Raw genomic sequence first — 18,340 nt, 5'->3', positions numbered from 1 at the left:
AGGAAGTCCTCAGTAGAGGTGAGCTGTTGGCAGGAGTATTCACAACAACCAGGATCAAAAAGGGGGCAGGGCTTATGGTTGCCATCTTGACTTTTTGGACTGCACTTGCATTGCAAGTGTATGAAAAGTTTGGTCCCTTAAAAACTAGACTCGGTACTCACGAAAGCACCCGCCCCTCTTAGAAGAATGAAATATTTGAGGAATGTTTTAAAAGGCAGAATATTTTATTTCCCTGGATGAGAAAAGGAGAAACATGTTTTTAAAGACAAAGAGCAGTTCCTTGCCCCCAGCAGATATTTGGTGTCCATTAGGAAAGACTGGGCCAGCCTATCTACAAGACAAAAGGCCTCCAGCTCCAGGGTGACTAAGACATGACCCTCCAGGACATAATAGGATTATCCATCAGCAGAGCTAACCACATGGCACAACCAAGCCCCTTCATTACATCACCCAGCAAGGTTTCACCAAACTTGATTCAGACAAACATGACTCCACATGAGAGTCAGACTGCAACCAATAGAATACATGCTCTTGGCACAGGAACAGGAAGCTCAAGTTCAAAGCCCAAGAGAAGGCATTAATCTCTCTCCCCTCGCTCCATATGGTCAACTACCCAGAATCACATGTGCTTGGTGGTTCCGCTTCACCATTAAACCACCTTTCCAACCAGCTTCCAAGTTTCCAGTGTTTCTCCCCACTTGGAACTGAACCCAGATCGACATTTCTTCAAAAATCGCTTTTTGGTTGGTCCTGCTGATTATTCCTGATTGGTGTTTGCCACAATCTTTCTTCAACCATTTTCAAATAATTTTCATAATGCATTTGGCTCTGTTAAGTTGACAAGTGTCATGACCTTGGTACAGTTGGACTCTGAGGGAGAGGAGGAACAGCCGACAAGTAGTGGAGGTGTGGCTCTGGAGGTTGTGGAGGAGGCTGGAGAAGGGCAGAGGCCAGTTGAGCAGTCAGAGGAAGAACCAGACCCATCCCCCTCTGTATCCTAGGACATGCAGGGAGAAACAGAGGAAACTTGGCTTACGAGAGAGGAAGCGGCCATGATCCCCCTTATTGGTTGCAGCTGGGGAGACTAGTATATAAGAGAGACGATTACAACAGTGTTGCCAGAAGCAAAGCATGTTTTATTTTGGGCTGAAGTTATCTTGGTTGGAGTCCTTCCAACAGACTGTGCCTTGTTATCTCCTTGAATTTGGTAATTACTTATCCTGGTCCGTTGTGGAAATTTCATCATTGTAGTTTGTTTGGTTTTTTATTTCACCTCTATCTGCTCATTAAGTTCGGACTGTACTGCTTTCTTTTGAAGACTGTTTTTGAGTACGTTTTATCTCCAACTGAGAATTATTGAACAGTGGGACAAAGTTGGAGGCATTAAAGGACATTTATTTACGTTTTGGATTTTGTTACATTTGTGTTACACTCTGGGTCATCACACCAAGGTTGGAGGCCCCTGGCTTGGTATATACCTCTGCATCTCTCTGTATGCAGCAAACCTGGAGCTGCTGCTCCTGAGAACAGATTGGTGGCAGGGGTGGGATTCAAATTTTTTAACAACCGGTTCTGTGGGCGTGGCTTAGTTGGTGGGCGTGGCTTGGTGGTCATGTGACTGGGTGGACATGGCTTGGTGGTCATGTTATTGGCTGGCCATGGTCAACTCAATATCACTCACATCGTGGCATGCATCTCCTCCACTGGCCTCTCATGACTGTGGGGATGCTACAATAGTCGTAAGTGTGAAAAAGGGTCATTAAGTCATAAGCCACTTTAAATGGCCACTCCACACAAGCAAAGTACCAGCAAAGGAGGGGAAAAAACTCCAGAGACGTTCCTGAGACAGTCCTGCCAAGAATGTAATAAGGGTTAACGGAGAGGCAGTTTCTGCAAGCAACACCAGAATGTTTCCTTCCTGCCTTCCTTACAGGATTAGGCCAGTAATTTCTTCTAACAGCCGGTTCTCCGAACTGCTTAGAATGTTAACAACCGGTTCTAGTGAATAGGTGCGAACTGGTAGAATCCCACCCCTGGTTGGTGGGATACCATTCAGAAAAAGTCCTCCTCCTCCCTTTCGCGAATTAAATGCAGGTGACTTTTAACTAGGCATTCAAGCATGACAATATGAATTGGATCAAAATATTTGTGCTAGAAGGCCTTTCCCCAGTGTACTGAAAAATATTGATAGGTTCGTACTTAGGGAGAGCTTTGACAGCCAATTTTCTCACCAAGACTCAGTGCCTTTTGACTCTTAATGCAGCGTAACACAAAGGCTGAGATTTCTGCTCTAGTTTAGCACTTCAAAAATCTTCCTCCTCCCAGCTGCTGTTTTTCACAAGGGCTGTTTCTGTTTGCTGTCTGAATGTTTCCAAGCAGGGGTGTCTCTGTGGGTGGGTTGAAAAAGTCCAGGAGGCAATCACAACCACAAGAGTCATTCTTTGTGTGTGTGTGTTTGTTGCCAATAAAATCATGCCATCATGGCTACCATCTTGACTTTTTAGGGGACACACACACACACACACACCTGTGCTCCTATAGAAAGATGTTATGGGCTGCATCTACCTGGACTCACCTGTTCAACTCTGTAATAAAAACTGAAATCTTTCTGTTTTGTGTCAGTTTTCCCCCCTCCTACTATGCTAGACCTGAATGTAAGTCAATTAGCGGCCCTGGGAAAAAAGACAACCATGACAGCTTAATTCGGTTCTAATGACACTTAAGACCAATACTTGAAAACACAAAAACTTTTATTTCAGCTTTGAGATAATTCAGAGGCTTTCTAGAAACATGCCTTGACTGGCAAGTTCAGTAGGATTTATTGATACAAAGGCTTTGACAAAGAGAATAATTTTTAATACTCACAATACCCATTGGTCCTGAAATACAGAAAACTTGGAAAGGGTATCTTGAGCTGGGTGAAAAGCTGCAATTCTCTAATGGGGAGAATGGCTTTTTCTTCTAGGAAATTCTCAGCTTCTTTCCTTGCTTGGCTGATTTCAAAGTGTGAATGTAGCATAAAACCTATGTAGGGTTAGAGGTTGCAAAACTGCCTCCTCAAGGAAGGCAGTAGGTTGTATAGTTAACTCCTGATTGGGGCAAAATTACTACCCTGAAACCACACAACCTACTACCTCACCCTGCTGGAAAGCTGGATGAAGCTTCATCTTATCTTGATCTTATAATGCTGGATCTGGTTCCTCCTTGGTGGGAAGATCAATGTCATGAGAAACTTGGGGATAACTCTGACTCATATGATTCGGTCATGTGCCATCATGCTTCCTTTCTGATTTCAAGTTACAATATATAGTTGAAAAAGAATAAAGAACATTGTGGATGGATGTAAACGTGATGTTGAATTATATACCTAAAAGAGGAAAATTGTTATTTTATGAAGAACTCGTGCTATTAAGTCTGGAGCTTGGTTAAGAATTGTTTTACCCAGATAAGAAAAATGTACCCTCCTGAAGTAGGGAGTAAATTTAAGAGCAGTGTTCTTTATAGATTTTTGAAATGTTTTTATATTCTAAAACTGAAAAGGTGCCTCAGATGTTTTCATATGGTCTAGTTTTAATAATAAGGCTTAAATTAATATATGGACATCACATGGATCTCACTTTTTTCCCTTAGTTTCTTTTTTTCTTTTTTCCAGTTTATTTAAAACATTGTAATATAAATTGTAGTTTCTTACTGTGGGATCACTAATGGACAATTCTTTTTGTTAGTTGTACATTATTAATAAAATTTAAAAATCTTTAAAAACATTATGTTGCAAAATCACTGGGAAAACCAAGAACTGTGTAAGTGAAAAATTTAAACAAATGATAAAGAAAGCAACAATATTAGCACCTTCAGGGACCTCCTCATCTTAAAGCTCTGGATCACCACCTAACTCTGAGGAATTACCTCACAACCTCCTCTTTCTCCTCCTCCATCAGCTGAATTCAAAACTTAACTGTAATGGGAATGTTTCCTGATCTGCAGTCTGCCACCCAAGAGCACTGACTAGGAATAATTCTAGTCAACATCAATTTTGGGATAGCCATTCCATTACTTTTAGACTGATACTTGCATCCACTTGGGAAGTTTTAAAGCTTTTAGGTAATTACTACGCAAAGGAAAATATTTTTTTGTCCTCTTAAATTCTGCAAGAGTTTTTTTTTTTCCTTTCTGGAAAAAAACCCCAGTCCATTGTTAAGTTAAATTTATAAATCTGGAACCAAGGAGAGTTCATTCTGTGTACAGTGCACACAAAAAGACATGATTGGGGACTGGGGTATCTGTGGGGTGTTTGAGTGTGTTTGTGTGCTGTGGCAGGTGGAAAGAGGTGGGGTGCAGCCGCCATCATAACATCAGGGGGTTTATTGTAAGAAACAGGCTATTGGACTGTAATGTTGTTCAAATTTCTAATATTTCACTGTATCTTCTATCTAAGCTTTTTAATAATAATAATAATAATAATAATAATAATAATAATAATAATAATAATAATAATAATAATAATAATAATAATAATAATAATAATAAGCACGATTTCTAGAAAGGTGGGATGATGCCTTCTGTGTTGCTATTACAGCCACTTCAGGAAAGACAGTAGATTGTATAGTTATCTGACAGTCAGGGTCTAACCCTAAAACTATACAACCTACTACCTCACCCCAAAGGACAGTCTAAATTCCAGGCCGTCGCTGTTCACCCATTTGCAGTGTTACCTCCTTGGCATCTGTAAGACAAAAACACAAACTTTCCACAGTAGCAAATAATTGTTCGCAGGTGCTGGTCCAGTCACCCCAGAACTGCCTGGATGGTGACTGTTTGCATTTCAGCCTTGAACTTTAATTTATTCGCTGTTAAGAGAACCTTTAATCTTGAAAACTGAAATATTATAATCAGCAGGTGAAAGGGATCTGAATAATTATTGGGCCAACAGAATACAGATTCCAATCTTAAAAAGCAAATACTACTAGCACATCTAGTGTATCTGATAGAAGCCACAGCAATGTGAGTTATTTGTAAAAAATAATAAAGGTGGGATATAAATAAATAAAGGAGCTGCTGATAAAGTTCTATAGAAGGAATTATTGAGTCTGTCATCTGCACCTCTATAACTGTCTGGTTTGGTTCTGCAACCCAACAGGACAGACACAGACTTCAGAGAGTAATTAAGACTGCAGAAAAAACAATTACTACCAACCTGTCTTTCATTGAGGACCTGTATACTGCACGAGTCAAAAAGAGGACTGTGAAAATATTTACAGACCCCCACACATCTGGGACATAAATTGTTTCAACTCCTACCCTCAAAACGACGCTATAGGGCACTGCACACCAGAACAACTAGACATAAGGACAATTTTTTTCTGAACGCCATCACTCTGCTAAGCAAATAATTCCCTCAACACTGTCCAACTATTTACAAAGTCTGCACTACTATTAACCTTCTCATCACTCATCACCCATCCCCTCCCACTTGTGACTGTATGACTTTGTCACTTGTATCCTGACAATTTATATTGACTGTTTCCTAGTATGATTTGATTGCTTATTGAGCCCTACGACTATTATTAAGCGATTCTTATGATTCTTAACTCTTGACAAATGTATCTTTTCTTTTATGTACACTGAAAGCATTTGCACCAAAGACAAATTCCTTGTGAGTCCAATAACACTTGGCCAATAAAGAATTCTATTCTATTCTATTCTATTCTATTCTATTCTATTCTATTCTATTCTATTCTATTCTATTCTATTCTATTCAATTCTATTCTATTCTATTCTAAATACATGCATGTGTTTTTTAATGTTATCAGGCTTGTAGGACCTTGCACTTGTTTAGATTCCCAGTGTACGTTTGCATTTGAAGTGTTTTTCTGCTAAGAAATTACAATGGGCATTGCAAAGCAGAGTTATTCTAATACTGTCTAGGGATGCTTTCTGTTCTGTGTTCCAACTAGTATTTGCTCTAATGACCCACATTTTAAGAACCTGAGTTTGGTGAAGAGTCTCTTGTTCCGATGTATCTTAGCAATGCTCTCGTGGAGAAAGGAAGGAGATTCTTGGTTTACCTTCTTTCTAATACGGCATCATGGAATCCGCAATCTCAACTGTAAAGAAAAAAAATATAAAATGCATAACAGTTTGGGACAAAGCTGATTTCCTGGTAAAGAACTTTCAGAAGTTTTTACTTATAGGGCTTAAAAACTATTTGGACCAACAAGATTTTAAATGATGTTCAACTTCCCCCTCCATCTGTTGCTTTGTTTTTATTTCCCCCAAAGGTCCATCTCACCAAAGGTGACTCTTGGGTGGAGCCCAAGAAGTGGATAAAACCACATATTTAAAAACAACAAGCAAAATGCTAATAAACAACACTTTAAAAAGTCAGTGTTATAAAAAAACAGAAGAGAAGAGAAGAACAGCTAGCAATGACAAGTCTTCTACAGTTGGCAAATTCATAGTTGACAAATTCAGAGTTCAGGCTCCATATGTTACAGATTAGGAATATTTGATGTAACAGACCAATCCCAGATGTATAGATGATACACACGTCTGTCATAATTATCAGAAACAGGAGGAACCATTTATACGGCCTTACATAAGGCAGAACTATGTAATATGAAAAATGCCACTCTGATGCTGAAAATGTAGAGCTTGGTGTTAATTTCTCTCTTCCCACTCACTAACGATTTAATTTAATTGTAACTCAGGCAACTTTTTTGGCAGATGGGAGACACAGTGAATGAAAAAATTTTATTTAGCTGCCAAGAACCTAAAAATAGCAGGTGATGACCCAAATCTATCTCCATCTTTTTCCCTTTTGGATTTTTTTTGAAGGGAAAATTAGAGATATATCAAGCTTATCAGAGTTTGAATGCCCCTATTTTAGATGGCATTCCAACAAAACCTGGTGGAATATTTATACTATTGTTGCTCACGGTTTGGGGGAATTTGATCTATTGCCTCAAAAGGTTCATCTCTTTCTCAGAGTAATAAGTTTGAAACACCAAATGTAGGAAGACAAGACGAGATGTTCTATATTTTAGCCACTGCTTCCATTACACACATTCACTTACAACTTATTTTTTTCATCTACTGGCCTCAATTTATGTTGGCTTCTTTTTAAGTTCAGTTTCTGAGCCAGGGATTGCCCTCAACAGGACTTTAAAAAAATCCTCCTTTTATGTGTGCAGGCATGAAACACGTTAAAAAGGCTTTGATTTTACAGGCATGGCTGCCATCTTGAATTTTTCAACCCTCACCCCGAGGACATCCTGTTCTCTGTTCAACAGCTTCTCAAGAATTTAAACAATAACTGTAATTAAATTGAGTCATTAGAGTCGTGCATTTTATTTTGGAAGGAGACTGTTGAGGGCCAATGTGCACTGAGGTTTTAGGAGATTCACATGGCTATTGCGAAAAGCAGATTTTAATCTCAGATTCTCTGCTTAGAAAAACCAGGACTTAATTGCTTCTCAGGTAAGTCCAACCTTCATCATATATATATTAACTGCAAACTTGTGTTTAATCCTATTTGTTCTGTGGTTGTCAACAACAAAAATGTTGGGCTATATCAGTGCTTAAGGCACCTGGCATGAAACATTTTGCTCAAGGATAAAAATTTCATCAGTTTTGAAAGTCCTTGTAAATTTATTGAGACTTGTTAAGGTCTTGCTTAATAAATCTGACAACACCTACGGAGCCAAAGTAAGACCTATTCCCCACTAAACACTTAGCTCATCTCCCAAACCACCGCATTCCTAACCCTTTAATGCAATCTAAAGGAATGGAAATCATGTTCACAAATACATACGCAGCATGTCTTATGACTTCTACTTATTTCTTCTAATTATATGAAAAAGTAAAAAAAAAACCAGCCTAACAGCTGTAGTCATTTTGTCTTCACATCCTTGCATGTACCAAATTTGAAACTGGGTGCTGCTTGTGGGTCGTTATTATTATGATGGTTGATCATGCAACCAACCAGATGTTTTATAACTCAATTTGACATGTTTTGCAGGATTTGGGCATGGCTAGTCGAGAGAAAAGGACTAGAGGTGACATAATAACAGTCTTCCAGTATTTGAGGGCAGGGGTGGGATTCTACCAGTTCGCACCTATTCGCTAGAACCGGTTGTTAACCTTCTAAGCACTTCGGAGAATCGGTTGTTAGAAGAAATTACTGGCCTAATCCTGTAAGGAAGGCAGGAAGGAAACATTCTGGTGTTGCCTACAGAAACTGTCTCTCCGTTAACCCTTATTACTTTCTTGGCAGGACTAGACTTCCTGTCTCTGGAACTTCTCTGGAGTTTTTTTTCCCCTCTTTTGCTGGTACTTTGCTTGTGTGGAGTGACCATTCAAAGTTACAATGGCACTGAAAAAAGGTGACTTATGATTGTTTTTCACACTTATGACTGTTGCAGCATCCCTACAGTCATGAAAGGCCAGGCGAGAAGATGCATGCCTCAATGTGAGTGATGTTGAGTTGGCCACACCCAGCCAATAACCTGATCACCAAGCCATGTCCACCCAGTCACATGACCACCAAGCCACGCCCACCACATAAGCCACACCCACAGAACTGGTTGTTAAAATCTTTGAATCCCACCCGTTTGAGGGGCTGCCACAAAGAAGAGTGGGGTCAAATTATTCTCCAAAGTACCAGACAAGAAACAATGGATGGAAACTAATCAAGGAGAGAAGCAAAACCTGGAATTGGGGAGAAACTTCCTAACAGAAGAATTAACTAGTGGAAGAGCTTGCCTTCAGAAGTTGTGAGTGCTTCATCATTGGAGGTTTTTAAGAAGAGAATGGACAGCCGTTTGCCTGGAATGGTATATATGCTTGAACAGGGAGAAGGGACTCAAAGGTCCTTTCCAGCTCAAATTCTGAATTGGAAAAAAAATTGAAATTTTTATCCACCTATTCGATCTCTTTTAGCATACACTGTTTCTCAAAATTTGAAAGTGTTTAGATTCTACAAAACCAGATATTAGTAAATAGGTTAGTAGCAGAGTTTGGCATAGGGAAAGTAGATTTTCCCAGTCGACAAAGTTACTCACGAAACAACTATTCATAAATAGTGCAAGAGCAACCTAGCAACTGGTGAGAAGTTCCTACCCACATTTAGGATGGAATGATTGCTCATTGCTTCAGAGTCACTTGCCGAAATGGGCAGCCGTGCAAATTGATTAAACGAATGAATGAATGAATGATCTTCAAGCATGTTGAGACCTCACTCCCAGGATGCTCAGTCAGCCTGAGGGGTCCCAGCACCCCCATCCCCAAGGGACCCCCAATGAGAGAAAAATCTAACCTGGGTGATGCCAAATGTTGGGATCCTGGCCACAGAAAGGTTCAGCTCTACAAAGCATGGATGAAAAAAAATAAGAACATTTTTTAAAGATTGGGGACTTGTGACTTTCAGGATATTGTGCTGCTCGATGGATTTACTGCAATGTGGGTGTTTCTGTGCATTTAATTCCTGGAACAAAGCGTTTGGGTAGCGCAACCTTCATTAATGGAGCACAAGGAAGTCTTCAAGTTGTCAAGAAAGAAGCAGAATGTTGCTGCCATGGTGTTCCACAGCATGCTGTTCTCCAAGTCAATTATTCATAAAGCCTTTGCTCCAAGAACTCTAATTTGACACCAGTGAAAGCAACAAGAAAACTGTTACCACAACTGGCAAAAGAAAGTGTCTTTTTTGATGGTTTTTTTCTCTCCTTTAGCTGATCCCACACAATATCCTAAAAGTCAAGCTGGGCTTAAATCCAGGTGATTTCACAAATGCATTCACATAGTTTTTTTGGAAACCGATTGCCATAATCAGTGGTGTTTTGGTTGTTTTTTTTGGGGGGGGCTCTACAGCTCAGAAATTCCTGGTGGTCTCTTCATCAAAGTGCTAGCAAAATCCAACTCTGATCACTTCTGAGCCAAGAGAATGCCAACCAGGTGTTGGCTTGGCATCTGCTGAGGTATTCAAATTCCTATTTGCTTTTTAAATATATTTACTCTGATCCAGTTAGTGCTGCGAGTCTCGAATCCTTCCCGATTTGTTGTGACAAGTCTAGTCCCACTAGAGCAGGGGTGGGGAACCAAGGCCCTTTTATGACTTGTGGACTTCAACTCCCAGAATTCCTGAGCCAGCCATGGACTTCAACTCCCAGAATTCCTGAGCCAGCCATGGACTTCAACTCCCAGAATTCCTGAGCCAGCCATGGACTTCAACTCCCAGACATGCTGGCTCAGGAATTCTGGAAGTTGAAGTCCACAAGTCATAGATCATAATTCCACAAGTGGGATTCTTTCTAAAACAACACTTCATAATTTAGCACACCAATTTATTTTCTCTTCAATCAGCCATATTTGATATTTTTGTATCTTCTTTTAAAAAAAATTAAAAGTAGAGTTTATTTTATCTTATAACAATATCTATACTGAAGAGAGCTGGAAGTAATTTTTTCCCTTATGTTATTTTTTTGGGCGGGAGGGGATTGTTGTGTCTAAAATTTTCCTTACTGTTCCCCTCCCCTACTTTTCTCTTTGTGTCATAACTTTGTATTTTACCTTTATTTTTGAAACTTAATAAAATTCTTTTAAAAAAGGAAAAGAAAATCTCATCAAACCACAACTGTCTCATGATAGGTAATGTCCATTTGTTTGCCATCCATCCATCCATCCATCCATCCATCCATCCATCCATCCATCCAAGGAACGCACATATGTACACAAATACTTGCAGTTATATAAATAAATATCACATAAAAATTCAATCACTGTGTCCATCAAGGGTTCATATGCGTGTAAATATCTAATAACTTATATATTTATTATTGAGGCTTACCATTCCAGGACATCTAGCTATGCCAGAAATACAAACACAGTTTTTGCTTCCTCTTTGCATGGTTTGGCAATATCAACCAACTTTAAGCTCTCTAACTCACCTTCATGATTGGCCCTGCCTCTTGGCCCTGCCTCTTTCTTAGATGTTTTTTTGAAATCTGTCTACCCTACAACACTGGATTTTTTTTTTGAGAGAGAGAGATCTCCCATACAAGTACAAACCAGGGCTAGTCCTACTTATCTTCCAAGATGAGCCCAGAAAATATTTTCTCTCACCCAAAGAATTGTCATTAATTTAGCCTTGACATTACTGGTCTTCTTTATTGGCCTGAGAAAGATGATGTTGATGATGATGGATAATAATAATAATAAATTAATAATAATTTGTGATACATTTTTAAATGTTCAGTTGACTTAGTTTCATGTTTAATGAATCAAAGTTTATAATAATAATATTTGGTTGATACCTAGGATGCTGGCAGCAACCCATATCAACCATTAGTGCCAGCCAGTGATATTTGTGATACATTTTACAATGTTCAGTTGACTTGAGTTTCATGTTTAATGAATAAAAGAGTTGATAATAATAATACATTCTTATTTTGTTTACTCCTAACACTTATTTACTTTAGCAACCAATGAAGTGGAGGTTTAATCCAATACTAGTAAGAGACAAATAACTCAGGGAAATTTACTTTTTTAAAGAGTAATAAGTAAGCACGGGCAAAGTAAGACTCACATTTGGGATTTCCTGACAGTGATTAAGCAATTCCACAACTGTTGCAGACCACTGTGAAGGAAGGAAGAAAAACACTTTCTCTAATAAAATTAAGATGTGAGTCGAAACAATGCCCACAAGGACCACTAGATGGCACACACCAGTCTCGCAAACAAAGAAGGAAGATTAGTGCTTGGTCAGCAAAAAAAGCCGTTTGAGATGTCAAATTTGTTTAAATTTACGCTTTCTCTTACACGCCCATGACATTAGGACACATAAAAGAGCAGTGGATATCATGCCCCATCAAAAACCCTCTCTGGCTGTAACTGTGTGACTTAATATAACAATATGAATATGTGGGTGCTAATAATAATATATTTATTTATATTCCACTTTAATTTTTGTAAATAACTCAAGACGAGTCTACCGAATACTCTTTCCTTCTCCTATTTTCTCCACAACAACAACCCTGTGAGGAGGGCTGGGCTGAAACAGAGTGACACCCCCCCCCAATAGGATATAAGCATTGAGGTCCTTCATTGTTAAATTGACAACTGTTTCTCTGACATCTCGATTATGGTTCTTATTTAACTTAGTTGACTGGGAGTTTTGAGGGAGAAATGCCTTCTGGTAGAAGTCAGGACAATACCACTTTTGTTATGACATCAAGCAATCCCCATCATTTGTATGATGATGTCATGATACATATGACATTACTTGTTCCCTGTGGATACTAGGGCTTGCAAGTGTTCTGTCATCAAATTATAGCTCCTTCTACTCAGAAATCCTCTCATGTTTATTGCATTTAGGGGTTATAAAACAACCATTTGACCAGTTTTCCAGTCAAAGGTGACTCCTGGTGACCTCATAATTGTACCCAACTTTGGGTGTCATCTCACAAAGAACAATGTTGAAAGGGATCCTCTCCCCTACATGTCCACCTAGTAGGATGAATGCTGGCACTGACACAAAACCAAGTTTAACTTGGTTGTTTTGTGACGAGGAACTTGGTTATTTTGTGATGGGGAAGGCGGAGGAGGCAAGACACTACAGATACAGCTCCTTCAAGCACATATCTCACCATGAATGGAGAGGAACTAACTTAATGGGATGGATTAGATTAGTGTTTCTCAATCACTAAAAGTCCATACTTCTTAAGACTGTCAAGGTTGAGAAACATTGGAGTAGATTCTACATTTTTTCCAACTTTTGAAGTGGTTTTATATAGGAATGGTAGAGATGGATTCTTGAAAGATCTACTTCCATTCCTCTTGAAATCTTCCCCAAATGGACAAAGAAGCCATATCTCTTCCAGAAACTTCTTAGCCTTGTTGGGTGACATTCAAAAGATTACAGAGACTGAATTGCCTGACGCAACCTCTAAGCAGGGCTAATAGTGAAGGAGTGGGCAAGCTTCTCAGGCAGTGCTTCTCCCTATGCTTGCACCAGCATCTCCTTAACTTCTTTGGATACTGCTGTCTCCTCAAAGCACGAACAGTGCAATAATTACCACACACATTTGTTCTCTTTTTACATCTTGCGGATAATGCACAAAAAAGTGTCTGCGTGCCACACCGACAGAATATTTCTCGTATCTATTTGCTGAAGCTAACCATAATGATCCAGGCTTTTTATTTGTCTCTGGGGGAGGAAAAATGGTGTTTAAGGGGAAAAAATGGGGGGGGGGGGAGAAAGCAACAATGTATTGTACAATGTCCTCCTGCTCTCTGAAAAGTTTTCATCCAAAATACTTTACAAGGCCCTTTTTGTTTCGCTGTAGATATCAGGGAGCATCTGCCATGCCAGGGATGTTCCTTTTAGGGGGGAAACGCTTTCTGTGGTTCCAAAGAGAATTGGGGTCTTTTGTCAAATGACAATAGGGATGGCTGCCACCGCCGCCCCTGCCAAAAAAGTGACAACTCCTATAGACAGTATCACTGCCAATGAAGAGCTTGTACAGCTGTACCACAGACTGTTCAGAAAGCCAATTTTAGAAAAAAATAGTTGGGCAGAAGCAGGGATGTCTGCAGACAGGACCCAAAGAGACTGCAACCATGTGGGGTGAAGCCCCACCTCCTTTTCTTATATGGGTTAATGCATGAAAAAAGGATGGGTCTACAATCACATGGCTGTAGTCCCCCCCCCCCCACACCTGTTTTAATATCGTCTTTTTGCCTTCCAGGACTCTGAATGGTAGACCCTCCAACTTGCTTTCCCTCTCAGATTTGTCGTGCTGTAACCAAGATTTTATTCTGAATTGTAAGAGAAGTGCAGCACAAAAGAACTTCCAAAACTAATTAGTTCTTAAAATGATGAGCAAGAAAGGAGCTGTCCAAATGCTAAGGGAAGGCATTATTGTTGTTGTTATTGTTAATCTTTGGTGAGATTCATAGCCTTTGGGGCTGGTTGGTAGCTCAACAGCTTGAGTCCTAACCAAGGACCTAGGAACTGTTCAGGTAGTGTCGGAGGATATAAGCTGTTCCAAGTAGGGTGGTATTTTGTAGAATCAGGGTATTCAAGTCTGATAAATTTAGAATTTCAAAATAGCGAAGTAGCCCTTTAGGTATTGCTCCAAGGGCTCCAATTACAATTGGGATAATACACAATTTCTTTTTCCGAAGTTGCCCAACTTCAGTTTGTAAGTCCCGATACTTTGTGATTTTTTTCTTGCTGCCTGTCTACAATTCGTGCATCACCAGGTATTGCAATGTCAGTGAACGAAACCTTTTTCTTTTCAACTATTGTTTTGTCAGGTGTGTTGTGGGCCAAGTGCCTGTCAGTCTGAATTCTGAAGTTCCACAAGATCTTGACTTTTTCATTCTCCAGAACCTTCTCAACCTGATGTTCCCAGTAGTTGTTACTATACTCAAATCCAAACTTTTGGCACAGTTTCCAGTGAATGATTTTAGCAACTTGGTTATGGCGTTCTAGGTAGTCAGTTTGTGAAATTTTGCTGCACCCATTGATTAAATGGTCAACTGTTTCATCTTTCTCATTACAGGGGCAGCATTTGCTGTTGTTGGTGACATGCTGAATCTTCACCTTCATGCAATTTGTGGCTAAGGCTTGTTCTTGAGCAGCCAAAATAAAGCCTTCAGTTTCTTTTTTCAGTATTCCTGATTTTAGCCAATTTCAAGTAAACTTTTGGTCAGCTTTGCCTTCAATACTTTTCAGGTATTGGCCATGCATAGCTTTGCTTTTCCAATTTTCAATTACTTCTCAATTCCTTCTTTTTGTATTCAGCTTCTGACTTGGTTGTCTTCAAAAGGCATTATTATTATTATTATTATTATTATTATTCACAAAAAATGACAGTGTACACAGCAAACGAGATAATTATGCTGGGTTTTGTATCACAAATCACTAGTATTATTTATCCATTTTGGCACAGTCCAAGATTTTTCGGATTACCAACTCATCAGGAGGAGTGTTATTATGCTTCCAACATTGTGCATATCATATTCTAGCCGCAGTTAATATGTGTAATATAATATATTTAATCTTTTTCTCATCTTTCTTTTTAAATATTCCTAGCATAAATAACTCCGGTTCAAATTCTATTTGTTCTTTAACAATTTCTTGTAACCATTGCCTAATTTTGGTCCAATATCTTTGTACTTCTGGGCAAGACCACCACATGTGGTAGAAAGTACCTTGTGTTTTTTTACTCTTCCAGCATGCTTGATTCATGTTGGGATACATTTTAGCTAACCTCATTGGAGGTAGGTACCATTGATAAAACACTGTATAAATATTTTCTTTATATGCCGATGATCTTGTTAATTTATAATTCCGATTCCAATTTTTTTCCCAATCTGCTTGATTTATATTATGTCCTATATTTTTCCTACATCTTTAACTGTCTTAGAGAGTGGGTTGTAGACTCAATGACACTTAAGAGTGTGTGCGTGTGTGTGTGTGTGTGTAGTGTGTGTGTGTGTGTGTGTATATATATATATATATATATATATATATATATATATATATATATATATATATATATCTAAGTTGGTCATGTATGGCCTTCAGCTTTGTTCGGGTATTTTCCCACGTCATAGTAGTGGTGCTTTTAAAGTTGCAACGTTCAGAATCTCATCTGCCACAGAAGCCTGATAATGGCAAATGAGATTTTGCTGAAACGTTGCTGCAACTTTAAAAGCACAACTATAATGACGTGGGAAAATACCTGAACAAAGCTGAATACCATACATATAAATACCCACGAAAACTTAAGAACACACACACACACACACAAGTCTTCAACCCCTTTTTAACCTAATACAGAAGCTGAGTGCAAGAAGTTTTACTTTGAATAGGTGATGTCTCTTGCTACCCTTCCTGGACGTCCTGAATCAACAGAGACCACAATGGCAAACTAGAACTGCAAATCTACAGAAAAACCACCCATACTAACTGGGAAACAACCCAACCTCCCACAAGAGACGCTGTGTAAGGATTTTATTTAAACAACCCCAGAACAGCAGAAAAAGAAAATGGAGCATCCATACAACACATTCCAACAAAATGGATACCCACACAACTTTATCAAAAAGTCCCTGATCGCTCAACCCAATATGGCACAACCAACACAAACCCTAAAAAAATTACACTTGCATACATCAATATCTCAGAAACCACCAACAGAGTACTACAACCACATGGAATCAGCATAGCACACAGGTCAACTAAAGCACTTCAAAACATCCTAAGCAAACCAAAAGACCCAGCAACCCCAGGAAAAAAAAAAACAGGAGACATCTACAACAACGAACAACCCCAAAACTTTAACCTTAGACTGTCTACTGTTGACCTCACCCCATTCCTAAGAGGTCTGTAAGGGGTGTCCATAAGCGCACCATCGTGCCTACCGTCCCTGTCCTAATGTCCCCTTTTATTCGTACCCATTTTATGTAATCATAATCGTGTTCTAATTATATCTGTTATTTAATACATGATGGACAAAAATAAATAAATAAATAAATAAAAACATACAATGTAAGATCTGCAACACTATGTCCCACTATGTAAGACAAAGAGGCAGAAGTCTGGGAGAAAACTCATCCATGAACCCCAACTGGCAGTCAGAAGGCATGACGAAAATTCTTTAATTTCACAATGTATAGACAGATTTAACCATAGTTTCAATTGGAAAAATATGACATTTGCAGACTTGCTAGGTCCAAAAACGCCAGGAAATTTCTAGAAGCCTGGCACTCTGACAAATCAGCCATCAACAGACACATAGACATTAACAATGTCTACGGACTATGCAAAAGAGACAATCAACCGACCCAAAAGAGGGCAAAAAAACTCCAGCACCTCTCCACCAGTATTCAGCACCCAGGTCAGCATAGATTAACTCCAAGGTTAACTGCAGATCAAGAATCAAGTAAGCAAATACCCCAATCAAAAAACTGCCAAAGAGCCATGAGTAAACAGCCCAGCCAAAGAATTCCTAAGACCAATCCCCTCCATCTTGACAGACAGGCAAGTCACCAGAATATAAACTGACAGCAAACAGCACTCCTTACTAGCACTGATGATGTTACCTGATTAGTGCAATGAAAAGTCTGGAAGAAAACAAACAAGCTCAGAGAGCACCAAGGACTCTCTCTCATTGAGAGTCCTTCTCAATTCTATTGAGGTCTCTCTCAACAGAAAATGTAACTCCCTTCATTTTCAGAACTATAACCCTCAAAATCCCCTCCCTGATAACCAAAAACCAAGTTGAATTCTAACAATCTTTCCATTCTTCTTCTTCTTCTTCTTCTTCTTCTTCTTCTTCTTCTTCTTCTTCTTCTTCTTCTTCTTCTTCTTCTTCTTCTCCTTCTCCTTCTCCTTCTCCTTCTCCTTCTCCTTCTTCTTCTTCTTCTTCTTCTTCTTCTTCTTCTTCTTCTTCTTCTTCTTCTTCTTCTTCTCTCCTCCTCTTCCTCCTCCTCTTCTTGGATCGCCTAAAAGGACCTCTTTGTCTTTCACTATCTTAAAAGGATGGGAATTTGGTGGAAATTTCTAAGTGCTTTGGAGCCAACTGACTGAAATCAATTCTGTATATCCACCCAATCTTATGTATGCAACATACCATTCCTTTTTGCTAAAATTTCTATAGAGTAGGATATGTAAAGCACAGTCCCTAATTAATTTTTAAATCCAAGCTCTCCAGCTCTACCAGCTTTTCATTAATACCACCCATCGGAAAGATATAAAAAGATAATATTTAGATTAATGGAAATCACTACCGCTCTTTTAAGCTCGTAGGATAAATAAACTTACAGGCTGATGGTACGAGTAAGGAGATCATGGGAAAAAAAACCTTTTGTAATTATCTGACACCATTCTGCAGTTTTCTCCCAATTCATGCTGTGAAGAACTGATAGGTTTACTTTTTGTTCATTTGTCTGATATAAGCCTAAAATGACATTGGAGAATGAATGAGGATTGTCCTATAGAGTTTTAAATGAGCATTTGTCTGATGCACCAGAAAGATAATTTCACCCCCCCATCCACTAAGAATATTGCACAATCTCTGTTTCTACTGAAAGAATTTACAAGCTCAATCTTTTGTAGGCTGAGCTCTGAAATGCCTCTCTTTCAACTTTATTCCCCAAATATTTCAGGAACTATTAAATTTTAATTCAGAAATTTCTCCTCTGAGGAAACATGTATTTTGAGGGAAGTCAAAATCATTTTTATTTTCTTATTATTTATTTTACACAATTTATATATAGTGCCCCAAACAAGAATGTATGTGGTCTGCAAGGATCAACCAGAACATCACACACAAAA

General features: G+C 38.9%; 1 protein-coding gene across 1 annotated transcript in view; it reads right to left on the bottom strand.

Moving 5' to 3' along the window:
• Positions 1 to 2,732: 2,732 nt before the first annotated feature.
• Positions 2,733 to 18,340, bottom strand: part of LOC113419714 (uncharacterized) — a 91,270-nt gene continuing 75,662 nt past the window's right edge. Inside the window, exon 3 of the mRNA XM_087969522.1 lies at positions 2,733 to 6,104. The gene's annotated coding sequence lies outside the window, so the exon portion shown is untranslated. The remainder of the gene's footprint in view (positions 6,105 to 18,340) is intronic.

The sequence above is a fragment of the Notechis scutatus genome, chromosome 6, assembly GCF_049901735.1.
Source record: "Notechis scutatus isolate UNSWTSFEM ecotype Mainland chromosome 6, rNotScu1.2, whole genome shotgun sequence".
Classification (NCBI taxonomy): Eukaryota; Metazoa; Chordata; class Lepidosauria; order Squamata; family Elapidae; genus Notechis; species Notechis scutatus.
This window is presented reverse-complemented; position numbering and strand designations above follow the sequence as displayed.